This window comes from Channa argus, unplaced genomic scaffold, assembly GCF_033026475.1.
Source record: "Channa argus isolate prfri unplaced genomic scaffold, Channa argus male v1.0 Contig014, whole genome shotgun sequence".
Classification (NCBI taxonomy): Eukaryota; Metazoa; Chordata; class Actinopteri; order Anabantiformes; family Channidae; genus Channa; species Channa argus.
The window spans coordinates 832,157-858,183 of NW_027125233.1; the positions used below are offsets into that span (position 1 = coordinate 832,157).

General features: G+C 41.9%; 27 pseudogenes; all 27 read left to right on the forward strand.

Annotated features, from left to right (window-relative positions):
- Window positions 1-348: 348 nt before the first annotated feature.
- Window positions 349-467, forward strand: LOC137112929 (5S ribosomal RNA; annotated as a pseudogene).
- Window positions 468-1,325: 858 nt separating this feature from the next.
- LOC137112926 (5S ribosomal RNA) lies at window positions 1,326-1,444 on the forward strand (annotated as a pseudogene).
- An 858-nt stretch (window positions 1,445-2,302) lies between these two features.
- On the forward strand, window positions 2,303-2,421 carry LOC137113090 (5S ribosomal RNA; annotated as a pseudogene).
- An 857-nt stretch (window positions 2,422-3,278) lies between these two features.
- Window positions 3,279-3,397, forward strand: LOC137112941 (5S ribosomal RNA; annotated as a pseudogene).
- An 867-nt stretch (window positions 3,398-4,264) lies between these two features.
- On the forward strand, window positions 4,265-4,383 carry LOC137112927 (5S ribosomal RNA; annotated as a pseudogene).
- Window positions 4,384-5,240: 857 nt separating this feature from the next.
- On the forward strand, window positions 5,241-5,359 carry LOC137112953 (5S ribosomal RNA; annotated as a pseudogene).
- An 857-nt stretch (window positions 5,360-6,216) lies between these two features.
- On the forward strand, window positions 6,217-6,335 carry LOC137112928 (5S ribosomal RNA; annotated as a pseudogene).
- An 868-nt stretch (window positions 6,336-7,203) lies between these two features.
- Window positions 7,204-7,322, forward strand: LOC137112930 (5S ribosomal RNA; annotated as a pseudogene).
- An 867-nt stretch (window positions 7,323-8,189) lies between these two features.
- On the forward strand, window positions 8,190-8,308 carry LOC137112931 (5S ribosomal RNA; annotated as a pseudogene).
- An 867-nt stretch (window positions 8,309-9,175) lies between these two features.
- LOC137112932 (5S ribosomal RNA) lies at window positions 9,176-9,294 on the forward strand (annotated as a pseudogene).
- Window positions 9,295-10,151: 857 nt separating this feature from the next.
- LOC137113155 (5S ribosomal RNA) lies at window positions 10,152-10,270 on the forward strand (annotated as a pseudogene).
- Window positions 10,271-11,127: 857 nt separating this feature from the next.
- LOC137113156 (5S ribosomal RNA) lies at window positions 11,128-11,246 on the forward strand (annotated as a pseudogene).
- Window positions 11,247-12,103: 857 nt separating this feature from the next.
- LOC137112964 (5S ribosomal RNA) lies at window positions 12,104-12,222 on the forward strand (annotated as a pseudogene).
- An 858-nt stretch (window positions 12,223-13,080) lies between these two features.
- LOC137112933 (5S ribosomal RNA) lies at window positions 13,081-13,199 on the forward strand (annotated as a pseudogene).
- An 858-nt stretch (window positions 13,200-14,057) lies between these two features.
- On the forward strand, window positions 14,058-14,176 carry LOC137113091 (5S ribosomal RNA; annotated as a pseudogene).
- Window positions 14,177-15,033: 857 nt separating this feature from the next.
- LOC137112975 (5S ribosomal RNA) lies at window positions 15,034-15,152 on the forward strand (annotated as a pseudogene).
- Window positions 15,153-16,019: 867 nt separating this feature from the next.
- LOC137112934 (5S ribosomal RNA) lies at window positions 16,020-16,138 on the forward strand (annotated as a pseudogene).
- Window positions 16,139-16,995: 857 nt separating this feature from the next.
- On the forward strand, window positions 16,996-17,114 carry LOC137112936 (5S ribosomal RNA; annotated as a pseudogene).
- Window positions 17,115-17,971: 857 nt separating this feature from the next.
- LOC137113092 (5S ribosomal RNA) lies at window positions 17,972-18,090 on the forward strand (annotated as a pseudogene).
- Window positions 18,091-18,947: 857 nt separating this feature from the next.
- On the forward strand, window positions 18,948-19,066 carry LOC137112986 (5S ribosomal RNA; annotated as a pseudogene).
- An 857-nt stretch (window positions 19,067-19,923) lies between these two features.
- Window positions 19,924-20,042, forward strand: LOC137112937 (5S ribosomal RNA; annotated as a pseudogene).
- An 858-nt stretch (window positions 20,043-20,900) lies between these two features.
- On the forward strand, window positions 20,901-21,019 carry LOC137113093 (5S ribosomal RNA; annotated as a pseudogene).
- An 857-nt stretch (window positions 21,020-21,876) lies between these two features.
- On the forward strand, window positions 21,877-21,995 carry LOC137112997 (5S ribosomal RNA; annotated as a pseudogene).
- Window positions 21,996-22,852: 857 nt separating this feature from the next.
- Window positions 22,853-22,971, forward strand: LOC137113008 (5S ribosomal RNA; annotated as a pseudogene).
- An 858-nt stretch (window positions 22,972-23,829) lies between these two features.
- On the forward strand, window positions 23,830-23,948 carry LOC137113094 (5S ribosomal RNA; annotated as a pseudogene).
- An 857-nt stretch (window positions 23,949-24,805) lies between these two features.
- Window positions 24,806-24,924, forward strand: LOC137113019 (5S ribosomal RNA; annotated as a pseudogene).
- Window positions 24,925-25,791: 867 nt separating this feature from the next.
- LOC137112938 (5S ribosomal RNA) lies at window positions 25,792-25,910 on the forward strand (annotated as a pseudogene).
- The last annotated feature ends 117 nt before the right edge of the window (window positions 25,911-26,027 follow it).

Here is a 26,027-nt window from a genome sequence, read left to right on the forward strand (position 1 = left end):
ATTTCTATCAGGCTAGCTAGCACTTTCTGTGGGAAATGGCTTATTTTGTTTATTATGTTGGCCTTGGTTCGCCCTGAGTTGTAGTGTCATGTTTTGTTTGACACTTTCTTTCGTTTAAAATAAATATCATTCTGTTGGAACATCTCGATCCTGGATTTTGGTTTGGGGATCGGAGAGGGAACATGCTAATTTATCTTTGTATGTTGCACCCTGACCCCCTGGACAGGGGCGTAACAGACCAGTACAGTTATAGTACTTTGTACTTTGCCACATTTATCTTCGTCTTAGCAAGTTTCATGCATTCTGCTTCTCCAACGTTTTTAAGAGCTGTTGATGATGTCAAATGCAGCTTACGGCCACACCGCTCTCTAAGCGCCCGATCTCGTCCGATCTCGGCAGCCAAATAGAGCCGGGCCTGGTTAGTACTTGGTAGGAAGACCACCTGGGAATACCAGGTGCTGTAAGCTTTTTTGCTTGGGTTTACGGGCAGCACAAGCTGGTGTTACTGCCTATTTATTCATAGAAATTGTTCTATATTTTCATCAAATTTTGTTCTTTCATTGCTGTTTTGCTACTTTATTGGTTTGTCAACCATCGTGCTTCATTACTAGTAGACCATGTTACGGTCCTGGCCATATGTGTTGTTTTTATTTTGTTGTTCTTATAGGTGCCCTGCCTGATTGGCCGGATTGGGGGGCAGTACAGGAAGCTGATTGGTCCATCCTACACTTCCTGGAGTTTTAAAAGTACGGTTCCCAACAGCTAGCGAGGCTCTTTCTGGCAGCAGCACCTGTTTGCTGTTCTTGGTTTCCAAACTTTATTTAGCATTTTTGAATTGTTAGGTTTTATGCCGTGGTTTTGTTTATAAATTGTATATTTTGTAAATAGTATTAAATCTGTAGGGGTGAACTGCCATTTTCTTTTTGATTGTTTTCACATTTGGGAGTTAGGGTTAGCGACTGTCTTTTGGTTTGTTTATTTCTATCAGGCTAGCTAGCACTTTCTGTGGGAAATGGCTTATTTTGTTTATTATGTTGGCCTTGGTTCGCCCTGAGTTGTAGTGTCATGTTTTGTTTGACACTTTCTTTCGTTTAAAATAAATATCATTCTGTTGGAACATCTCGATCCTGGATTTTGGTTTGGGGATCGGAGAGGGAACATGCTAATTTATCTTTGTATGTTGCACCCTGACCCCCTGGACAGGGGCGTAACAGACCAGTACAGTTATAGTACTTTGTACTTTGCCACATTTATCTTCTTCTTAGCAAGTGTCATGCATTCTGCTTCTCCAGCGTTTTTAAGAGCTGTTGATGATGTCAAATGCAGCTTACGGCCACACCGCTCTCTAAGCGCCCGATCTCGTCCGATCTCGGCAGCCAAATAGAGCCGGGCCTGGTTAGTACTTGGTAGGAAGACCGCCTGGGAATACCAGGTGCTGTAAGCTTTTTTGCTTGGGTTTACGGGCAGCACAAGCTGGTGTTACTGCCAATTTATTCATAGAAATTGTTCTATAGTTTCATCAAATTTTGTTCTTTCATTGCTGTTTTGCTACTTTATTGGTTTTTAAAACCATCGTGCTTCATTACTAGTAGACCATGTTACGGTCCTGGCCATATGTGTTGTTTTTATTTTGTTGTTCTTATAGGTGCCCTGCCTGATTGGCCGGATTGGGGGGCAGTACAGGAAGCTGATTGGTCCATCCTACACTTCCTGGAGTTTTAAAAGTACGGTTCCCAACAGCTAGCGAGGCTCTTTCTGGCAGCAGCACCTGTTTGCTGTTCTTGGTGTCCAAACTTTATTTAGCATTTTTGAATTGTTAGGTTTTATGCCGTGGTTTTGTTTATAAATTGTATATTTTGTAAATAGTATTAAATCTGTAGGGGTGAACAGCCATTTTCTTTGGACTGTTTTCACATTAGGGAGTTAGGGTTAGCGACTGTGTTTTGGTTTGTTTATTTCTATCAGGCTAGCTAGCACTTTCTGTGGGAAATGGCTTATTTTGTTTATTATGTTGGCCTTGGTTCGCCCTGAGTTGTAGTGTCATGTTTTGTTTGACACTTTCTTTCGTTTAAAATAAATATCATTCTGTTGGAACATCTCGATCCTGGATTTTGGTTTGGGGATCGGAGAGGGAACATGCTAATTTATCTTTGTATGTTGCACCCTGACCCCCTGGACAGGGGCGTAACAGACCAGTACAGTTATAGTACTTTGTACTTTGCCACATTTATCTTCGTCTTAGCAAGTTTCATGCATTCTGCTTCTCCAACGTTTTTAAGAGCTGTTGATGATGTCAAATGCAGCTTACGGCCACACCGCTCTCTAAGCGCCCGATCTCGTCCGATCTCGGCAGCCAAATAGAGCCGGGCCTGGTTAGTACTTGGTAGGAAGACCGCGTGGGAATACCAGGTGCTGTAAGCTTTTTTGCTTGGGTTTACGGGCAGCACAAGCTGGTGTTACTGCCTATTTATTCATAGAAATTGTTCTATATTTTCATCAAATTTTGTTCTTTCATTACTGTTTTGCTACTTTATTGGTTTGTCAACCATCGTGCTTCATTACTAGTAGACCATGTTACGGTCCTGGCCATATGTGTTGTTTTTGATATGTTGTTCTTATAGGTGCCCTGCCTTATTGGCCGGATTGAGGGGCAGTACAGGAAGCTGATTGGTCCATCCTACACTTCCTGGAGTTTTAAAAGTACGGTTCCCAACAGCTAGCGAGGCTCTTTCTGGCAGCAGCACCTGTTTGCTGTTCTTGGTTTCCAAACCTTATTTAGCATTTTTGAATTGTTAGGTTTTGTGCCGTGGTTTTGTTTATAAATTGTATATTTTGTAAATAGTATTAAATCTGTAGGGGTGAACAGCCATTTTCTTTGGACTGTTTTCACATTAGGGAGTTAGGGTTAGCGACTGTCTTTTGGTTTGTTTATTTCTATCAGGCTAGCTAGCACTTTCTGTGGGAAATGGCTTATTTTGTTTATTATGTTGGCCTTGGTTCGCCCTGAGTTGTAGTGTCATGTTTTGTTTGACACTTTCTTTCGTTTAAAATAAATATCATTCTGTTGGAACATCTCGATCCTGGATTTTGGTTTGGGGATCGGAGAGGGAACATGCTAATTTATCTTTGTATGTTGCACCCTGACCCCCTGGACAGGGGCGTAACAGACCAGTACAGTTATAGTACTTTGTACTTTGCCACATTTGTCTTCTTCTTAGCAAGTGTCATGCATTCTGCTTCTCCAGTGTTTTTAAGAGCTGTTGATGATGTCAAATGCAGCTTACGGCCACACCGCTCTCTAAGCGCCCGATCTCGTCCGATCTCGGCAGCCAAATAGAGCCGGGCCTGGTTAGTACTTGGTAGGAAGACCACCTGGGAATACCAGGTGCTGTAAGCTTTTTTGCTTGGGTTTACGGGCAGCACAAGCTGGTGTTACTGCCTATTTATTCATAGAAATTGTTCTATATTTTCATCAAATTTTGTTCTTTCATTGCTGTTTTGCTACTTTATTGGTTTTTCAACCATCGTGCTACATTACTAGTAGACCATGTTACGGTCCTGGCCATATGTGTTGTTTTTATTTTCTCGTTCTTATAGGTGCCCTGCCTGATTGGCCGGATTGAGGGGCAGTACAGGAAGCTGATTGGTCCATCCTACACTTCCTGGAGTTTTAAAAGTACGGTTCCCAACAGCTAGCGAGGCTCTTTCTGGCAGTAACACCTGTTTGCTGTTCTTGGTTTCCAAACCTTATTTAGCATTTTTGAATTGTTAGGTTTTGTGCCGTGGTTTTGTTTATAAATTGTATATTTTGTAATTCGTATTAAATCTGTAGGGGTGAACAGCCATTTTCTTTTGATTGTTTTCTCTTGTTTTCACATTAGGGAGTTAGGGTTAGCGACTGTGTTTTGGTTTGTTTATTTCTATCAGGCTAGCTAGCACTTTCTGTGGGAAATGGCTTATTTTGTTTATTATGTTGGCCTTGGTTCGCCCTGAGTTGTAGTGTCATGTTTTGTTTGACACTTTCTTTCGTTTAAAATAAATATCATTCTGTTGGAACATCTCGGTCCTGGATTTTGGTTTGGGGATCGGAGAGGGAACATGCTAATTTATCTTTGTATGTTGCACCCTGACCCCCTGGACAGGGGCGTAACAGACCAGTACAGTTATAGTACTTTGTACTTTGCCACATTTATCTTCTTCTTAGCAAGTGTCATGCATTCTGCTTCTCCAGCGTTTTTAAGAGCTGTTGATGATGTCAAATGCAGCTTACGGCCACACCGCTCTCTAAGCGCCCGATCTCGTCCGATCTCGGCAGCCAAATAGAGCCGGGCCTGGTTAGTACTTGGTAGGAAGACCGCCTGGGAATACCAGGTGCTGTAAGCTTTTTTGCTTGGGTTTACGGGCAGCACAAGCTGGTGTTACTGCCTATTTATTCATAGAAATTGTTCTTTATTTTCATCAAATTTTGTTCTTTCATTGCTGTTTTGCTACTTTATTGGTTTTTCAACCATCGTGCTTCATTACTAGTAGACCATGTTACGGTCCTGGCCATATGTGTTGTTTTTATTTTGTTGTTCTTATAGGTGCCCTGCCTGATTGGCCGGATTGGGGGGCAGTACAGGAAGCTGATTGGTCCATCCTACACTTCCTGGAGTTTTAAAAGTACGGTTCCCAACAGCTAGCGAGGCTCTTTCTGGCAGCAGCACCTGTTTGCTGTTCTTGGTTTCCAAACTTTATTTAGCATTTTTGAATTGTTAGGTTTTATGCCGTGGTTTTGTTTATAAATTGTATATTTTGTAAATAGTATTAAATCTGTAGGGGTGAACAGCCATTTTCTTTGGACTGTTTTCACATTAGGGAGTTAGGGTTAGCGACTGTCTTTTGGTTTGTTTATTTCTATCAGGCTAGCTAGCACTTTCTGTGGGAAATGGCTTATTTTGTTTATTATGTTGGCCTTGGTTCGCCCTGAGTTGTAGTGTCATGTTTTGTTTGACACTTTCTTTCGTTTAAAATAAATATCATTCTGTTGGAACATCTCGATCCTGGATTTTGGTTTGGGGATCGGAGAGGGAACATGCTAATTTATCTTTGTATGTTGCACCCTGACCCCCTGGACAGGGGCGTAACAGACCAGTACAGTTATAGTACTTTGTACTTTGCCACATTTATCTTCTTCTTAGCAAGTGTCATGCATTCTGCTTCTCCAGCGTTTTTAAGAGCTGTTGATGATGTCAAATGCAGCTTACGGCCACACCGCTCTCTAAGCGCCCGATCTCGTCCGATCTCGGCAGCCAAATAGAGCCGGGCCTGGTTAGTACTTGGTAGGAAGACCACCTGGGAATACCAGGTGCTGTAAGCTTTTTTGCTTGGGTTTACGGGCAGCACAAGCTGGTGTTACTGCCTATTTATTCATAGAAATTGTTCTATATTTTCATCAAATTTTGTTCTTTCATTGCTGTTTTGCTACTTTATTGGTTTGTCAACCATCGTGCTTCATTACTAGTAGACCATGTTACGGTCCTGGCCATATGTGTTGTTTTTATTTTGTTGTTCTTATAGGTGCCCTGCCTGATTGGCCGGATTGGGGGGCAGTACAGGAAGCTGATTGGTCCATCCTACACTTCCTGGAGTTTTAAAAGTACGGTTCCCAACAGCTAGCGAGGCTCTTTCTGGCAGCAGCACCTGTTTGCTGTTCTTGGTTTCCAAACTTTATTTAGCATTTTTGAATTGTTAGGTTTTATGCCGTGGTTTTGTTTATAAATTGTATATTTTGTAAATAGTATTAAATCTGTAGGGGTGAACTGCCATTTTCTTTGGATTGTTTTCACATTTGGGAGTTAGGGTTAGCGACTGTGTTTTGGTTTGTTTATTTCTATCAGGCTAGCTAGCACTTTCTGTGGGAAATGGCTTATTTTGTTTATTATGTTGGCCTTGGTTCGCCCTGAGTTGTAGTGTCATGTTTTGTTTGACACTTTCTTTCGTTTAAAATAAATATCATTCTGTTGGAACATCTCGATCCTGGATTTTGGTTTGGGGATCGGAGAGGGAACATGCTAATTTATCTTTGTATGTTGCACCCTGACCCCCTGGACAGGGGCGTAACAGACCAGTACAGTTATAGTACTTTGTACTTTGCCACATTTATCTTCTTCTTAGCAAGTGTCATGCATTCTGCTTCTCCAGCGTTTTTAAGAGCTGTTGATGATGTCAAATGCAGCTTACGGCCACACCGCTCTCTAAGCGCCCGATCTCGTCCGATCTCGGCAGCCAAATAGAGCCGGGCCTGGTTAGTACTTGGTAGGAAGACCGCCTGGGAATACCAGGTGCTGTAAGCTTTTTTGCTTGGGTTTACGGGCAGCACAAGCTGGTGTTACTGCCAATTTATTCATAGAAATTGTTCTATATTTTCATCAAATTTTGTTCTTTCATTGCTGTTTTGCTACTTTATTGGTTTTTAAAACCATCGTGCTTCATTACTAGTAGACCATGTTACGGTCCTGGCCATATGTGTTGTTTTTATTTTCTCGTTCTTATAGGTGCCCTGCCTGATTGGCCGGATTGAGGGGCAGTACAGGAAGCTGATTGGTCCATCCTACACTTCCTGGAGTTTTAAAAGTACGGTTCCCAACAGCTAGCGAGGCTCTTTCTGGCAGCAGCACCTGTTTGCTGTTCTTGGTTTCCAAACCTTATTTAGCATTTTTGAATTCTTAGGTTTTGTGCCGTGGTTTTGTTTATAAATTGTATATTTTGTAATTCGTATTAAATCTGTAGGGGTGAACAGCCATTTTCTTTTGATTGTTTTCTCTTGTTTTCACATTAGGGAGTTAGGGTTAGCGACTGTCTTTTGGTTTGTTTATTTCTATCAGGCTAGCTAGCACTTTCTGTGGGAAATGGCTTATTTTGTTTATTATGTTGGCCTTGGTTCGCCCTGAGTTGTAGTGTCATGTTTTGTTTGACACTTTCTTTCGTTTAAAATAAATATCATTCTGTTGGAACATCTCGATCCTGGATTTTGGTTTGGGGATCGGAGAGGGAACATGCTAATTTATCTTTGTATGTTGCACCCTGACCCCCTGGACAGGGGCGTAACAGACCAGTACAGTTATAGTACTCTGTACTTTGCCACATTTATCTTCTTCTTAGCAAGTGTCATGCATTCTGCTTCTCCAGCGTTTTTAAGAGCTGTTGATGATGTCAAATGCAGCTTACGGCCACACCGCTCTCTAAGCGCCCGATCTCGTCCGATCTCGGCAGCCAAATAGAGCCGGGCCTGGTTAGTACTTGGTAGGAAGACCGCCTGGGAATACCAGGTGCTGTAAGCTTTTTTGCTTGGGTTTACGGGCAGCACAAGCTGGTGTTACTGCCTATTTATTCATAGAAATTGTTCTATATTTTCATCAAATTTTGTTCTTTCATTGCTGTTTTGCTACTTTATTGGTTTTTCAACCATCGTGCTTCATTACTAGTAGACCATGTTACGGTCCTGGCCATATGTGTTGTTTTTGATTTGTTGTTCTTATAGGTGCCCTGCCTGATTGGCCGGATTGGGGGGCAGTACAGGAAGCTGATTGGTCCATCCTACACTTCCTGGAGTTTTAAAAGTACGGTTCCCAACAGCTAGCGAGGCTCTTTCTGGCAGCAGCACCTGTTTGCTGTTCTTGGTTTCCAAACCTTATTTAGCATTTTTGAATTGTTAGGTTTTGTGCCGTGGTTTTGTTTATAAATTGTATATTTTGTAATTCGTATTAAATCTGTAGGGGTGAACAGCCATTTTCTTTTGATTGTTTTCTCTTGTTTTCACATTAGGGAGTTAGGGTTAGCGACTGTCTTTTGGATTGTTTATTTCTATCAGGCTAGCTAGCACTTTCTGTGGGAAATGGCTTATTTTGTTTATTATGTTGGCCTTGGTTTGCCCTGAGTTGTAGTGTCATGTTTTGTTTGACACTTTCTTTCGTTTAAAATAAATATTATTCTGTTGGAACATCTCGATACTGGAGTTTGGTTTGGGGATCGGAGAGGGAACATGCTAATTTATCTTTGTATGTTGCACCCTGACCCCCTGGACAGGGGCGTAACAGACCAGTACAGTTATAGTACTTTGTACTTTGCCACATTTATCTTCTTCTTAGCAAGTGTCATGCATTCTGCTTCTCCAGCGTTTTTAAGAGCTGTTGATGATGTCAAATGCAGCTTACGGCCACACCGCTCTCTAAGCGCCCGATCTCGTCCGATCTCGGCAGCCAAATAGAGCCGGGCCTGGTTAGTACTTGGTAGGAAGACCGCCTGGGAATACCAGGTGCTGTAAGCTTTTTTGCTTGGGTTTACGGGCAGCACAAGCTGGTGTTACTGCCTATTTATTCATAGAAATTGTTCTATATTTTCATCAAATTTTGTTCTTTCATTGCTGTTTTGCTACTTTATTGGTTTTTCAACCATCGTGCTTCATTACTAGTAGACCATGTTACGGTCCTGGCCATATGTGTTGTTTTTATTTTCTCGTTCTTATAGGTGCCCTGCCTGATTGGCCGGATTGAGGGGCAGTACAGGAAGCTGATTGGTCCATCCTACACTTCCTGGAGTTTTAAAAGTACGGTTCCCAACAGCTAGCGAGGCTCTTTCTGGCAGCAGCACCTGTTTGCTGTTCTTGGTTTCCAAACCTTATTTAGCATTTTTGAATTGTTAAGTTTTGTGCCGTGGTTTTGTTTATAAATTGTATATTTTGTAATTCGTATTAAATCTGTAGGGGTGAACAGCCATTTTCTTTTGATTGTTTTCTCTTGTTTTCACATTAGGGAGTTAGGGTTAGCGACTGTCTTTTGGTTTGTTTATTTCTATCAGGCTAGCTAGCACTTTCTGTGGGAAATGGCTTATTTTGTTTATTATGTTGGCCTTGGTTCGCCCTGAGTTGTAGTGTCATGTTTTGTTTGACACTTTCTTTCGTTTAAAATAAATATCATTCTGTTGGAACATCTCGATCCTGGATTTTGGTTTGGGGATCGGAGAGGGAACATGCTAATTTATCTTTGTATGTTGCACCCTGACCCCCTGGACAGGGGCGTAACAGACCAGTACAGTTATAGTACTTTGTACTTTGCCACATTTATCTTCTTCTTAGCAAGTGTCATGCATTCTGCTTCTCCAGCGTTTTTAAGAGCTGTTGATGATGTCAAATGCAGCTTACGGCCACACCGCTCTCTAAGCGCCCGATCTCGTCCGATCTCGGCAGCCAAATAGAGCCGGGCCTGGTTAGTACTTGGTAGGAAGACCGCCTGGGAATACCAGGTGCTGTAAGCTTTTTTGCTTGGGTTTACGGGCAGCACAAGCTGGTGTTACTGCCTATTTATTCATAGAAATTGTTCTATATTTTCATCAAATTTTGTTCTTTCATTGCTGTTTTGCTACTTTATTGGTTTTTCAACCATCGTGCTTCATTACTAGTAGACCATGTTACGGTCCTGGCCATATGTGTTGTTTTTATTTTCTCGTTCTTATAGGTGCCCTGCCTGATTGGCCGGATTGAGGGGCAGTACAGGAAGCTGATTGGTCCATCCTACACTTCCTGGAGTTTTAAAAGTACGGTTCCCAACAGCTAGCGAGGCTCTTTCTGGCAGCAGCACCTGTTTGCTGTTCTTGGTTTCCAAACCTTATTTAGCATTTTTGAATTGTTAGGTTTTGTGCCGTGGTTTTGTTTATAAATTGTATATTTTGTAAATAGTATTAAATCTGTAGGGGTGAACAGCCATTTTTTTTGGACTGTTTTCACATTAGGGAGTTAGGGTTAGCGACTGTCTTTTGGTTTGTTTATTTCTATCAGGCTAGCTAGCACTTTCTGTGGGAAATGGCTTATTTTGTTTATTATGTTGGCCTTGGTTCGCCCTGAGTTGTAGTGTCATGTTTTGTTTGACACTTTCTTTCGTTTAAAATAAATATCATTCTGTTGGAACATCTCGATCCTGGATTTTGGTTTGGGGATCGGAGAGGGAACATGCTAATTTATCTTTGTATGTTGCACCCTGACCCCCTGGACAGGGGCGTAACAGACCAGTACAGTTATAGTACTTTGTACTTTGCCACATTTGTCTTCTTCTTAGCAAGTGTCATGCATTCTGCTTCTCCAGTGTTTTTAAGAGCTGTTGATGATGTCAAATGCAGCTTACGGCCACACCGCTCTCTAAGCGCCCGATCTCGTCCGATCTCGGCAGCCAAATAGAGCCGGGCCTGGTTAGTACTTGGTAGGAAGACCGCCTGGGAATACCAGGTGTTGTAAGCTTTTTTGCTTGGGTTTACGGGCAGCACAAGCTGGTGTTACTGCCTATTTATTCATAGAAATTGTTCTATATTTTCATCAAATTTTGTTCTTTCATTGCTGTTTTGCTACTTTATTGGTTTTTCAACCATCGTGCTTCATTACTAGTAGACCATGTTACGGTCCTGGCCATATGTGTTGTTTTTATTTTCTCGTTCTTATAGGTGCCCTGCCTGATTGGCCGGATTGAGGGGCAGTACAGGAAGCTGATTGGTCCATCCTACACTTCCTGGAGTTTTAAAAGTACGGTTCCCAACAGCTAGCGAGGCTCTTTCTGGCAGCAGCACCTGTTTGCTGTTCTTGGTTTCCAAACCTTATTTAGCATTTTTGAATTGTTAGGTTTTGTGCCGTGGTTTTGTTTATAAATTGTATATTTTGTAAATAGTATTAAATCTGTAGGGGTGAACAGCCATTTTTTTTGGACTGTTTTCACATTAGGGAGTTAGGGTTAGCGACTGTCTTTTGGTTTGTTTATTTCTATCAGGCTAGCTAGCACTTTCTGTGGGAAATGGCTTATTTTGTTTATTATGTTGGCCTTGGTTCGCCCTGAGTTGTAGTGTCATGTTTTGTTTGACACTTTCTTTCGTTTAAAATAAATATCATTCTGTTGGAACATCTCGATCCTGGATTTTGGTTTGGGGATCGGAGAGGGAACATGCTAATTTATCTTTGTATGTTGCACCCTGACCCCCTGGACAGGGGCGTAACAGACCAGTACAGTTATAGTACTTTGTACTTTGCCACATTTGTCTTCTTCTTAGCAAGTGTCATGCATTCTGCTTCTCCAGTGTTTTTAAGAGCTGTTGATGATGTCAAATGCAGCTTACGGCCACACCGCTCTCTAAGCGCCCGATCTCGTCCGATCTCGGCAGCCAAATAGAGCCGGGCCTGGTTAGTACTTGGTAGGAAGACCGCCTGGGAATACCAGGTGTTGTAAGCTTTTTTGCTTGGGTTTACGGGCAGCACAAGCTGGTGTTACTGCCTATTTATTCATAGAAATTGTTCTATATTTTCATCAAATTTTGTTCTTTCATTGCTGTTTTGCTACTTTATTGGTTTTTCAACCATCGTGCTTCATTACTAGTAGACCATGTTAGGGTCCTGGCCATATGTGTTGTTTTTGATTTGTTGTTCTTATAGGTGCCCTGCCTGATTGGCCGGATTGGGGGGCAGTACAGGAAGCTGATTGGTCCATCCTACACTTCCTGGAGTTTTAAAAGTACGGTTCCCAACAGCTAGCGAGGCTCTTTCTGGCAGCAGCACCTGTTTGCTGTTCTTGGTTTCCAAACTTTATTTAGCATTTTTGAATTGTTAGGTTTTATGCCGTGGTTTTGTTTATAAATTGTATATTTTGTAAATAGTATTAAATCTGTAGGGGTGAACAGCCATTTTCTTTGGACTGTTTTCACATTAGGGAGTTAGGGTTAGCGACTGTGTTTTGGTTTGTTTATTTCTATCAGGCTAGCTAGCACTTTCTGTGGGAAATGGCTTATTTTGTTTATTATGTTGGCCTTGGTTCGCCCTGAGTTGTAGTGTCATGTTTTGTTTGACACTTTCTTTCGTTTAAAATAAATATCATTCTGTTGGAACATCTCGATCCTGGATTTTGGTTTGGGGATCGGAGAGGGAACATGCTAATTTATCTTTGTATGTTGCACCCTGACCCCCTGGACAGGGGCGTAACAGACCAGTACAGTTATAGTACTTTGTACTTTGCCACATTTATCTTCGTCTTAGCAAGTTTCATGCATTCTGCTTCTCCAACGTTTTTAAGAGCTGTTGATGATGTCAAATGCAGCTTACGGCCACACCGCTCTCTAAGCGCCCGATCTCGTCCGATCTCGGCAGCCAAATAGAGCCGGGCCTGGTTAGTACTTGGTAGGAAGACCACCTGGGAATACCAGGTGCTGTAAGCTTTTTTGCTTGGGTTTACGGGCAGCACAAGCTGGTGTTACTGCCTATTTATTCATAGAAATTGTTCTATATTTTCATCAAATTTTGTTCTTTCATTGCTGTTTTGCTACTTTATTGGTTTGTCAACCATCGTGCTTCATTACTAGTAGACCATGTTACGGTCCTGGCCATATGTGTTGTTTTTATTTTGTTGTTCTTATAGGTGCCCTGCCTGATTGGCCGGATTGGGGGGCAGTACAGGAAGCTGATTGGTCCATCCTACACTTCCTGGAGTTTTAAAAGTACGGTTCCCAACAGCTAGCGAGGCTCTTTCTGGCAGCAGCACCTGTTTGCTGTTCTTGGTTTCCAAACTTTATTTAGCATTTTTGAATTGTTAGGTTTTATGCCGTGGTTTTGTTTATAAATTGTATATTTTGTAAATAGTATTAAATCTGTAGGGGTGAACTGCCATTTTCTTTTTGATTGTTTTCACATTTGGGAGTTAGGGTTAGCGACTGTCTTTTGGTTTGTTTATTTCTATCAGGCTAGCTAGCACTTTCTGTGGGAAATGGCTTATTTTGTTTATTATGTTGGCCTTGGTTCGCCCTGAGTTGTAGTGTCATGTTTTGTTTGACACTTTCTTTCGTTTAAAATAAATATCATTCTGTTGGAACATCTCGATCCTGGATTTTGGTTTGGGGATCGGAGAGGGAACATGCTAATTTATCTTTGTATGTTGCACCCTGACCCCCTGGACAGGGGCGTAACAGACCAGTACAGTTATAGTACTTTGTACTTTGCCACATTTATCTTCTTCTTAGCAAGTGTCATGCATTCTGCTTCTCCAGCGTTTTTAAGAGCTGTTGATGATGTCAAATGCAGCTTACGGCCACACCGCTCTCTAAGCGCCCGATCTCGTCCGATCTCGGCAGCCAAATAGAGCCGGGCCTGGTTAGTACTTGGTAGGAAGACCGCCTGGGAATACCAGGTGCTGTAAGCTTTTTTGCTTGGGTTTACGGGCAGCACAAGCTGGTGTTACTGCCAATTTATTCATAGAAATTGTTCTATAGTTTCATCAAATTTTGTTCTTTCATTGCTGTTTTGCTACTTTATTGGTTTTTAAAACCATCGTGCTTCATTACTAGTAGACCATGTTACGGTCCTGGCCATATGTGTTGTTTTTATTTTGTTGTTCTTATAGGTGCCCTGCCTGATTGGCCGGATTGGGGGGCAGTACAGGAAGCTGATTGGTCCATCCTACACTTCCTGGAGTTTTAAAAGTACGGTTCCCAACAGCTAGCGAGGCTCTTTCTGGCAGCAGCACCTGTTTGCTGTTCTTGGTGTCCAAACTTTATTTAGCATTTTTGAATTGTTAGGTTTTATGCCGTGGTTTTGTTTATAAATTGTATATTTTGTAAATAGTATTAAATCTGTAGGGGTGAACAGCCATTTTCTTTGGACTGTTTTCACATTAGGGAGTTAGGGTTAGCGACTGTGTTTTGGTTTGTTTATTTCTATCAGGCTAGCTAGCACTTTCTGTGGGAAATGGCTTATTTTGTTTATTATGTTGGCCTTGGTTCGCCCTGAGTTGTAGTGTCATGTTTTGTTTGACACTTTCTTTCGTTTAAAATAAATATCATTCTGTTGGAACATCTCGATCCTGGATTTTGGTTTGGGGATCGGAGAGGGAACATGCTAATTTATCTTTGTATGTTGCACCCTGACCCCCTGGACAGGGGCGTAACAGACCAGTACAGTTATAGTACTTTGTACTTTGCCACATTTATCTTCGTCTTAGCAAGTTTCATGCATTCTGCTTCTCCAACGTTTTTAAGAGCTGTTGATGATGTCAAATGCAGCTTACGGCCACACCGCTCTCTAAGCGCCCGATCTCGTCCGATCTCGGCAGCCAAATAGAGCCGGGCCTGGTTAGTACTTGGTAGGAAGACCGCGTGGGAATACCAGGTGCTGTAAGCTTTTTTGCTTGGGTTTACGGGCAGCACAAGCTGGTGTTACTGCCTATTTATTCATAGAAATTGTTCTATATTTTCATCAAATTTTGTTCTTTCATTACTGTTTTGCTACTTTATTGGTTTGTCAACCATCGTGCTTCATTACTAGTAGACCATGTTACGGTCCTGGCCATATGTGTTGTTTTTGATATGTTGTTCTTATAGGTGCCCTGCCTTATTGGCCGGATTGAGGGGCAGTACAGGAAGCTGATTGGTCCATCCTACACTTCCTGGAGTTTTAAAAGTACGGTTCCCAACAGCTAGCGAGGCTCTTTCTGGCAGCAGCACCTGTTTGCTGTTCTTGGTTTCCAAACCTTATTTAGCATTTTTGAATTGTTAGGTTTTGTGCCGTGGTTTTGTTTATAAATTGTATATTTTGTAAATAGTATTAAATCTGTAGGGGTGAACAGCCATTTTCTTTGGACTGTTTTCACATTAGGGAGTTAGGGTTAGCGACTGTGTTTTGGTTTGTTTATTTCTATCAGGCTAGCTAGCACTTTCTGTGGGAAATGGCTTATTTTGTTTATTATGTTGGCCTTGGTTCGCCCTGAGTTGTAGTGTCATGTTTTGTTTGACACTTTCTTTCGTTTAAAATAAATATCATTCTGTTGGAACATCTCGATCCTGGATTTTGGTTTGGGGATCGGAGAGGGAACATGCTAATTTATCTTTGTATGTTGCACCCTGACCCCCTGGACAGGGGCGTAACAGACCAGTACAGTTATAGTACTTTGTACTTTGCCACATTTGTCTTCTTCTTAGCAAGTGTCATGCATTCTGCTTCTCCAGTGTTTTTAAGAGCTGTTGATGATGTCAAATGCAGCTTACGGCCACACCGCTCTCTAAGCGCCCGATCTCGTCCGATCTCGGCAGCCAAATAGAGCCGGGCCTGGTTAGTACTTGGTAGGAAGACCACCTGGGAATACCAGGTGCTGTAAGCTTTTTTGCTTGGGTTTACGGGCAGCACAAGCTGGTGTTACTGCCTATTTATTCATAGAAATTGTTCTATATTTTCATCAAATTTTGTTCTTTCATTGCTGTTTTGCTACTTTATTGGTTTTTCAACCATCGTGCTACATTACTAGTAGACCATGTTACGGTCCTGGCCATATGTGTTGTTTTTATTTTCTCGTTCTTATAGGTGCCCTGCCTGATTGGCCGGATTGAGGGGCAGTACAGGAAGCTGATTGGTCCATCCTACACTTCCTGGAGTTTTAAAAGTACGGTTCCCAACAGCTAGCGAGGCTCTTTCTGGCAGTAACACCTGTTTGCTGTTCTTGGTTTCCAAACCTTATTTAGCATTTTTGAATTGTTAGGTTTTGTGCCGTGGTTTTGTTTATAAATTGTATATTTTGTAATTCGTATTAAATCTGTAGGGGTGAACAGCCATTTTCTTTTGATTGTTTTCTCTTGTTTTCACATTAGGGAGTTAGGGTTAGCGACTGTGTTTTGGTTTGTTTATTTCTATCAGGCTAGCTAGCACTTTCTGTGGGAAATGGCTTATTTTGTTTATTATGTTGGCCTTGGTTCGCCCTGAGTTGTAGTGTCATGTTTTGTTTGACACTTTCTTTCGTTTAAAATAAATATCATTCTGTTGGAACATCTCGGTCCTGGATTTTGGTTTGGGGATCGGAGAGGGAACATGCTAATTTATCTTTGTATGTTGCACCCTGACCCCCTGGACAGGGGCGTAACAGACCAGTACAGTTATAGTACTTTGTACTTTGCCACATTTATCTTCTTCTTAGCAAGTGTCATGCATTCTGCTTCTCCAGCGTTTTTAAGAGCTGTTGATGATGTCAAATGCAGCTTACGGCCACACCGCTCTCTAAGCGCCCGATCTCGTCCGATCTCGGCAGCCAAATAGAGCCGGGCCTGGTTAGTACTTGGTAGGAAGACCGCCTGGGAATACCAGGTGCTGTAAGCTTTTTTGCTTGGGTTTACGGGCAGCACAAGCTGGTGTTACTGCCTATTTATTCATAGAAATTGTTCTTTATTTTCATCAAATTTTGTTCTTTCATTGCTGTTTTGCTACTTTATTGGTTTTTCAACCATCGTGCTTCATTACTAGTAGACCATGTTACGGTCCTGGCCATATGTGTTGTTTTTATTTTGTTGTTCTTATAGGTGCCCTGCCTGATTGGCCGGATTGGGGGGCAGTACAGGAAGCTGATTGGTCCATCCTACACTTCCTGGAGTTTTAAAAGTACGGTTCCCAACAGCTAGCGAGGCTCTTTCTGGCAGCAGCACCTGTTTGCTGTTCTTGGTTTCCAAACTTTATTTAGCATTTTTGAATTGTTAGGTTTTATGCCGTGGTTTTGTTTATAAATTGTATATTTTGTAAATAGTATTAAATCTGTAGGGGTGAACAGCCATTTTCTTTGGACTGTTTTCACATTAGGGAGTTAGGGTTAGCGACTGTCTTTTGGTTTGTTTATTTCTATCAGGCTAGCTAGCACTTTCTGTGGGAAATGGCTTATTTTGTTTATTATGTTGGCCTTGGTTCGCCCTGAGTTGTAGTGTCATGTTTTGTTTGACACTTTCTTTCGTTTAAAATAAATATCATTCTGTTGGAACATCTCGATCCTGGATTTTGGTTTGGGGATCGGAGAGGGAACATGCTAATTTATCTTTGTATGTTGCACCCTGACCCCCTGGACAGGGGCGTAACAGACCAGTACAGTTATAGTACTTTGTACTTTGCCACATTTATCTTCTTCTTAGCAAGTGTCATGCATTCTGCTTCTCCAGCGTTTTTAAGAGCTGTTGATGATGTCAAATGCAGCTTACGGCCACACCGCTCTCTAAGCGCCCGATCTCGTCCGATCTCGGCAGCCAAATAGAGCCGGGCCTGGTTAGTACTTGGTAGGAAGACCGCCTGGGAATACCAGGTGCTGTAAGCTTTTTTGCTTGGGTTTACGGGCAGCACAAGCTGGTGTTACTGCCTATTTATTCATAGAAATTGTTCTATATTTTCATTAAATTTTGTTCTTTCATTGCTGTTTTGCTACTTTATTGGTTTTTCAACCATCGTGCTTCATTACTAGTAGACCATGTTACGGTCCTGGCCATATGTGTTGTTTTTATTTTCTCGTTCTTATAGGTGCCCTGCCTGATTGGCCGGATTGAGGGGCAGTACAGGAAGCTGATTGGTCCATCCTACACTTCCTGGAGTTTTAAAAGTACGGTTCCCAACAGCTAGCGAGGCTCTTTCTGGCAGCAGCACCTGTTTGCTGTTCTTGGTTTCCAAACCTTATTTAGCATTTTTGAATTGTTAGGTTTTGTGCCGTGGTTTTGTTTATAAATTGTATATTTTGTAAATAGTATTAAATCTGTAGGGGTGAACAGCCATTTTCTTTGGACTGTTTTCACATTAGGGAGTTAGGGTTAGCGACTGTGTTTTGGTTTGTTTATTTCTATCAGGCTAGCTAGCACTTTCTGTGGGAAATGGCTTATTTTGTTTATTATGTTGGCCTTGGTTCGCCCTGAGTTGTAGTGTCATGTTTTGTTTGACACTTTCTTTCGTTTAAAATAAATATCATTCTGTTGGAACATCTCGATCCTGGATTTTGGTTTGGGGATCGGAGAGGGAACATGCTAATTTATCTTTGTATGTTGCACCCTGACCCCCTGGACAGGGGCGTAACAGACCAGTACAGTTATAGTACTTTGTACTTTGCCACATTTATCTTCGTCTTAGCAAGTTTCATGCATTCTGCTTCTCCAACGTTTTTAAGAGCTGTTGATGATGTCAAATGCAGCTTACGGCCACACCGCTCTCTAAGCGCCCGATCTCGTCCGATCTCGGCAGCCAAATAGAGCCGGGCCTGGTTAGTACTTGGTAGGAAGACCGCGTGGGAATACCAGGTGCTGTAAGCTTTTTTGCTTGGGTTTACGGGCAGCACAAGCTGGTGTTACTGCCTATTTATTCATAGAAATTGTTCTATATTTTCATCAAATTTTGTTCTTTCATTGCTGTTTTGCTACTTTATTGGTTTGTCAACCATCGTGCTTCATTACTAGTAGACCATGTTACGGTCCTGGCCATATGTGTTGTTTTTGATATGTTGTTCTTATAGGTGCCCTGCCTGATTGGCCGGATTGAGGGGCAGTACAGGAAGCTGATTGGTCCATCCTACACTTCCTGGAGTTTTAAAAGTACGGTTCCCAACAGCTAGCGAGGCTCTTTCTGGCAGCAGCACCTGTTTGCTGTTCTTGGTTTCCAAACCTTATTTAGCATTTTTGAATTGTTAGGTTTTGTGCCGTGGTTTTGTTTATAAATTGTATATTTTGTAAATAGTATTAAATCTGTAGGGGTGAACAGCCATTTTCTTTAGACTGTTTTCACATTAGTGAGTTAGGGTTAGCGACTGTCTTTTGGTTTGTTTATTTCTATCAGGCTAGCTAGCACTTTCTGTGGGAAATGGCTTATTTTGTTTATTATGTTGGCCTTGGTTCGCCCTGAGTTGTAGTGTCATGTTTTGTTTGACACTTTCTTTCGTTTAAAATAAATATCATTCTGTTGGAACATCTCGATCCTGGATTTTGGTTTGGGGATCGGAGAGGGAACATGCTAATTTATCTTTGTATGTTGCACCCTGACCCCCTGGACAGGGGCGTAACAGACCGGTACAGTTATAGTACTTTGTACTTTGCCACATTTATCTTCTTCTTAGCAAGTGTCATGCATTCTGCTTCTCCAGCGTTTTTAAGAGCTGTTGATGATGTCAAATGCAGCTTACGGCCACACCGCTCTCTAAGCGCCCGATCTCGTCCGATCTCGGCAGCCAAATAGAGCCGGGCCTGGTTAGTACTTGGTAGGAAGACCACCTGGGAATACCAGGTGCTGTAAGCTTTTTTGCTTGGGTTTACGGGCAGCACAAGCTGGTGTTACTGCCTATTTATTCATAGAAATTGTTCTATATTTTCATCAAATTTTGTTCTTTCATTGCTGTTTTGCTACTTTATTGGTTTGTCAACCATCGTGCTTCATTACTAGTAGACCATGTTACGGTCCTGGCCATATGTGTTGTTTTTATTTTGTTGTTCTTATAGGTGCCCTGCCTGATTGGCCGGATTGGGGGGCAGTACAGGAAGCTGATTGGTCCATCCTACACTTCCTGGAGTTTTAAAAGTACGGTTCCCAACAGCTAGCGAGGCTCTTTCTGGCAGCAACACCTGTTTGCTGTTCTTGGTTTCCAAACCTTATTTAGCATTTTTGAATTGTTAGGTTTTGTGCCGTGGTTTTGTTTATAAATTGTATATTTTGTAATTCGTATTAAATCTGTAGGGGTGAACAGCCATTTTCTTTGGACTGTTTTCACATTTGGGAGTTAGGGTTAGCGACTGTCTTTTGGTTTGTTTATTTCTATCAGGCTAGCTAGCACTTTCTGTGGGAAATGGCTTATTTTGTTTATTATGTTGGCCTTGGTTCGCCCTGAGTTGTAGTGTCATGTTTTGTTTGACACTTTCTTTCGTTTAAAATAAATATCATTCTGTTGGAACATCTCGATCCTGGATTTTGGTTTGGGGATCGGAGAGGGAACATGCTAATTTATCTTTGTATGTTGCACCCTGACCCCCTGGACAGGGGCGTAACAGACCAGTACAGTTATAGTACTTTGTACTTTGCCACATTTATCTTCTTCTTAGCAAGTGTCATGCATTCTGCTTCTCCAGCGTTTTTAAGAGCTGTTGATGATGTCAAATGCAGCTTACGGCCACACCGCTCTCTAAGCGCCCGATCTCGTCCGATCTCGGCAGCCAAATAGAGCCGGGCCTGGTTAGTACTTGGTAGGAAGACCGCCTGGGAATACCAGGTGCTGTAAGCTTTTTTGCTTGGGTTTACGGGCAGCACAAGCTGGTGTTACTGCCAATTTATTCATAGAAATTGTTCTATAGTTTCATCAAATTTTGTTCTTTCATTGCTGTTTTGCTACTTTATTGGTTTTTAAAACCATCGTGCTTCATTACTAGTAGACCATGTTACGGTCCTGGCCATATGTGTTGTTTTTATTTTGTTGTTCTTATAGGTGCCCTGCCTGATTGGCCGGATTGGGGGGCAGTACAGGAAGCTGATTGGTCCATCCTACACTTCCTGGAGTTTTAAAAGTACGGTTCCCAACAGCTAGCGAGGCTCTTTCTGGCAGCAGCACCTGTTTGCTGTTCTTGGTTTCCAAACTTTATTTAGCATTTTTGAATTGTTAGGTTTTATGCCGTGGTTTTGTTTATAAATTGTATATTTTGTAAATAGTATTAAATCTGTAGGGGTGAACAGCCATTTTCTTTGGACTGTTTTCACATTAGGGAGTTAGGGTTAGCGACTGTGTTTTGGTTTGTTTATTTCTATCAGGCTAGCTAGCACTTTCTGTGGGAAATGGCTTATTTTGTTTATTATGTTGGCCTTGGTTCGCCCTGAGTTGTAGTGTCATGTTTTGTTTGACACTTTCTTTCGTTTAAAATAAATATCATTCTGTTGGAACATCTCGATCCTGGATTTTGGTTTGGGGATCGGAGAGGGAACATGCTAATTTATCTTTGTATGTTGCACCCTGACCCCCTGGACAGGGGCGTAACAGACCAGTACAGTTATAGTACTTTGTACTTTGCCACATTTATCTTCGTCTTAGCAAGTTTCATGCATTCTGCTTCTCCAACGTTTTTAAGAGCTGTTGATGATGTCAAATGCAGCTTACGGCCACACCGCTCTCTAAGCGCCCGATCTCGTCCGATCTCGGCAGCCAAATAGAGCCGGGCCTGGTTAGTACTTGGTAGGAAGACCGCGTGGGAATACCAGGTGCTGTAAGCTTTTTTGCTTGGGTTTACGGGCAGCACAAGCTGGTGTTACTGCCTATTTATTCATAGAAATTGTTCTATATTTTCATCAAATTTTGTTCTTTCATTACTGTTTTGCTACTTTATTGGTTTGTCAACCATCGTGCTTCATTACTAGTAGACCATGTTACGGTCCTGGCCATATGTGTTGTTTTTGATATGTTGTTCTTATAGGTGCCCTGCCTGATTGGCCGGATTGAGGGGCAGTACAGGAAGCTGATTGGTCCATCCTACACTTCCTGGAGTTTTAAAAGTACGGTTCCCAACAGCTAGCGAGGCTCTTTCTGGCAGCAGCACCTGTTTGCTGTTCTTGGTTTCCAAACCTTATTTAGCATTTTTGAATTGTTAGGTTTTGTGCCGTGGTTTTGTTTATAAATTGTATATTTTGTAAATAGTATTAAATCTGTAGGGGTGAACAGCCATTTTCTTTGGACTGTTTTCACATTAGGGAGTTAGGGTTAGCGACTGTCTTTTGGTTTGTTTATTTCTATCAGGCTAGCTAGCACTTTCTGTGGGAAATGGCTTATTTTGTTTATTATGTTGGCCTTGGTTCGCCCTGAGTTGTAGTGTCATGTTTTGTTTGACACTTTCTTTCGTTTAAAATAAATATCATTCTGTTGGAACATCTCGATCCTGGATTTTGGTTTGGGGATCGGAGAGGGAACATGCTAATTTATCTTTGTATGTTGCACCCTGACCCCCTGGACAGGGGCGTAACAGACCAGTACAGTTATAGTACTTTGTACTTTGCCACATTTATCTTCTTCTTAGCAAGTGTCATGCATTCTGCTTCTCCAGCGTTTTTAAGAGCTGTTGATGATGTCAAATGCAGCTTACGGCCACACCGCTCTCTAAGCGCCCGATCTCGTCCGATCTCGGCAGCCAAATAGAGCCGGGCCTGGTTAGTACTTGGTAGGAAGACCACCTGGGAATACCAGGTGCTGTAAGCTTTTTTGCTTGGGTTTACGGGCAGCACAAGCTGGTGTTACTGCCTATTTATTCATAGAAATTGTTCTATATTTTCATCAAATTTTGTTCTTTCATTGCTGTTTTGCTACTTTATTGGTTTGTCAACCATCGTGCTTCATTACTAGTAGACCATGTTACGGTCCTGGCCATATGTGTTGTTTTTATTTTGTTGTTCTTATAGGTGCCCTGCCTGATTGGCCGGATTGGGGGGCAGTAAAGGAAGCTGATTGGTCCATCCTACACTTCCTGGAGTTTTAAAAGTACGGTTCCCAACAGCTAGCGAGGCTCTTTCTGGCAGCAGCACCTGTTTGCTGTTCTTGGTTTCCAAACTTTATTTAGCATTTTTGAATTGTTAGGTTTTATGCCGTGGTTTTGTTTATAAATTGTATATTTTGTAAATAGTATTAAATCTGTAGGGGTGAACTGCCATTTTCTTTGGATTGTTTTCACATTTGGGAGTTAGGGTTAGCGACTGTCTTTTGGTTTGTTTATTTCTATCAGGCTAGCTAGCACTTTCTGTGGGAAATGGCTTATTTTGTTTATTATGTTGGCCTTGGTTCGCCCTGAGTTGTAGTGTCATGTTTTGTTTGACACTTTCTTTCGTTTAAAATAAATATCATTCTGTTGGAACATCTCGATCCTGGATTTTGGTTTGGGGATCGGAGAGGGAACATGCTAATTTATCTTTGTATGTTGCACCCTGACCCCCTGGACAGGGGCGTAACAGACCAGTACAGTTATAGTACTTTGTACTTTGCCACATTTATCTTCTTCTTAGCAAGTGTCATGCATTCTGCTTCTCCAGCGTTTTTAAGAGCTGTTGATGATGTCAAATGCAGCTTACGGCCACACCGCTCTCTAAGCGCCCGATCTCGTCCGATCTCGGCAGCCAAATAGAGCCGGGCCTGGTTAGTACTTGGTAGGAAGACCACCTGGGAATACCAGGTGCTGTAAGCTTTTTTGCTTGGGTTTACGGGCAGCACAAGCTGGTGTTACTGCCAATTTATTCATAGAAATTGTTCTATAGTTTCATCAAATTTTGTTCTTTCATTGCTGTTTTGCTACTTTATTGGTTTTTAAAACCATCGTGCTTCATTACTAGTAGACCATGTTACGGTCCTGGCCATATGTGTTGTTTTTATTTTGTTGTTCTTATAGGTGCCCTGCCTGATTGGCCGGATTGGGGGGCAGTACAGGAAGCTGATTGGTCCATCCTACACTTCCTGGAGTTTTAAAAGTACGGTTCCCAACAGCTAGCGAGGCTCTTTCTGGCAGCAGCACCTGTTTGCTGTTCTTGGTTTCCAAACTTTATTTAGCATTTTTGAATTGTTAGGTTTTATGCCGTGGTTTTGTTTATAAATTGTATATTTTGTAAATAGTATTAAATCTGTAGGGGTGAACAGCCATTTTCTTTGGACTGTTTTCACATTAGGGAGTTAGGGTTAGCGACTGTGTTTTGGTTTGTTTATTTCTATCAGGCTAGCTAGCACTTTCTGTGGGAAATGGCTTATTTTGTTTATTATGTTGGCCTTGGTTCGCCCTGAGTTGTAGTGTCATGTTTTGTTTGACACTTTCTTTCGTTTAAAATAAATATCATTCTGTTGGAACATCTCGATCCTGGATTTTGGTTTGGGGATCGGAGAGGGAACATGCTAATTTATCTTTGTATGTTGCACCCTGACCCCCTGGACAGGGGCGTAACAGACCAGTACAGTTATAGTACTTTGTACTTTGCCACATTTATCTTCGTCTTAGCAAGTTTCATGCATTCTGCTTCTCCAACGTTTTTAAGAGCTGTTGATGATGTCAAATGCAGCTTACGGCCACACCGCTCTCTAAGCGCCCGATCTCGTCCGATCTCGGCAGCCAAATAGAGCCGGGCCTGGTTAGTACTTGGTAGGAAGACCGCGTGGGAATACCAGGTGCTGTAAGCTTTTTTGCTTGGGTTTACGGGCAGCACAAGCTGGTGTTACTGCCTATTTATTCATAGAAATTGTTCTATATTTTCATCAAATTTTGTTCTTTCATTACTGTTTTGCTACTTTATTGGTTTGTCAACCATCGTGCTTCATTACTAGTAGACCATGTTACGGTCCTGGCCATATGTGTTGTTTTTGATATGTTGTTCTTATAGGTGCCCTGCCTGATTGGCCGGATTGAGGGGCAGTACAGGAAGCTGATTGGTCCATCCTACACTTCCTGGAGTTTTAAAAGTACGGTTCCCAACAGCTAGCGAGGCTCTTTCTGGCAGCAGCACCTGTTTGCTGTTCTTGGTTTCCAAACCTTATTTAGCATTTTTGAATTGTTAGGTTTTGTGCCGTGGTTTTGTTTATAAATTGTATATTTTGTAAATAGTATTAAATCTGTAGGGGTGAACAGCCATTTTCTTTGGACTGTTTTCACATTAGGGAGTTAGGGTTAGCGACTGTCTTTTGGTTTGTTTATTTCTATCAGGCTAGCTAGCACTTTCTGTGGGAAATGGCTTATTTTGTTTATTATGTTGGCCTTGGTTCGCCCTGAGTTGTAGTGTCATGTTTTGTTTGACACTTTCTTTCGTTTAAAATAAATATCATTCTGTTGGAACATCTCGATCCTGGATTTTGGTTTGGGGATCGGAGAGGGAACATGCTAATTTATCTTTGTATGTTGCACCCTGACCCCCTGGACAGGGGCGTAACAGACCAGTACAGTTATAGTACTTTGTACTTTGCCACATTTGTCTTCTTCTTAGCAAGTGTCATGCATTCTGCTTCTCCAGTGTTTTTAAGAGCTGTTGATGATGTCAAATGCAGCTTACGGCCACACCGCTCTCTAAGCGCCCGATCTCGTCCGATCTCGGCAGCCAAATAGAGCCGGGCCTGGTTAGTACTTGGTAGGAAGACCACCTGGGAATACCAGGTGCTGTAAGCTGTTTTGCTTGGGTTTACGGGCAGCACAAGCTGGTGTTACTGCCTATTTATTCATAGAAATTGTTCTATATTTTCATCAAATTTTGTTCTTTCATTGCTGTTTTGCTACTTTATTGGTTTTTCAACCATCGTGCTACATTACTAGTAGACCATGTTACGGTCCTGGCCATATGTGTTGTTTTTATTTTCTCGTTCTTATAGGTGCCCTGCCTGATTGGCCGGATTGAGGGGCAGTACAGGAAGCTGATTGGTCCATCCTACACTTCCTGGAGTTTTAAAAGTACGGTTCCCAACAGCTAGCGAGGCTCTTTCTGGCAGTAACACCTGTTTGCTGTTCTTGGTTTCCAAACCTTATTTAGCATTTTTGAATTGTTAGGTTTTGTGCCGTGGTTTTGTTTATAAATTGTATATTTTGTAATTCGTATTAAATCTGTAGGGGTGAACAGCCATTTTCTTTTGATTGTTTTCTCTTGTTTTCACATTAGGGAGTTAGGGTTAGCGACTGTCTTTTGGTTTGTTTATTTCTATCAGGCTAGCTAGCACTTTCTGTGGGAAATGGCTTATTTTGTTTATTATGTTGGCCTTGGTTCGCCCTGAGTTGTAGTGTCATGTTTTGTTTGACACTTTCTTTCGTTTAAAATAAATATCATTCTGTTGGAACATCTCGGTCCTGGATTTTGGTTTGGGGATCGGAGAGGGAACATGCTAATTTATCTTTGTATGTTGCACCCTGACCCCCTGGACAGGGGCGTAACAGACCAGTACAGTTATAGTACTTTGTACTTTGCCACATTTATCTTCTTCTTAGCAAGTGTCATGCATTCTGCTTCTCCAGCGTTTTTAAGAGCTGTTGATGATGTCAAATGCAGCTTACGGCCACACCGCTCTCTAAGCGCCCGATCTCGTCCGATCTCGGCAGCCAAATAGAGCCGGGCCTGGTTAGTACTTGGTAGGAAGACCGCCTGGGAATACCAGGTGCTGTAAGCTTTTTTGCTTGGGTTTACGGGCAGCACAAGCTGGTGTTACTGCCTATTTATTCATAGAAATTGTTCTTTATTTTCATCAAATTTTGTTCTTTCATTGCTGTTTTGCTACTTTATTGGT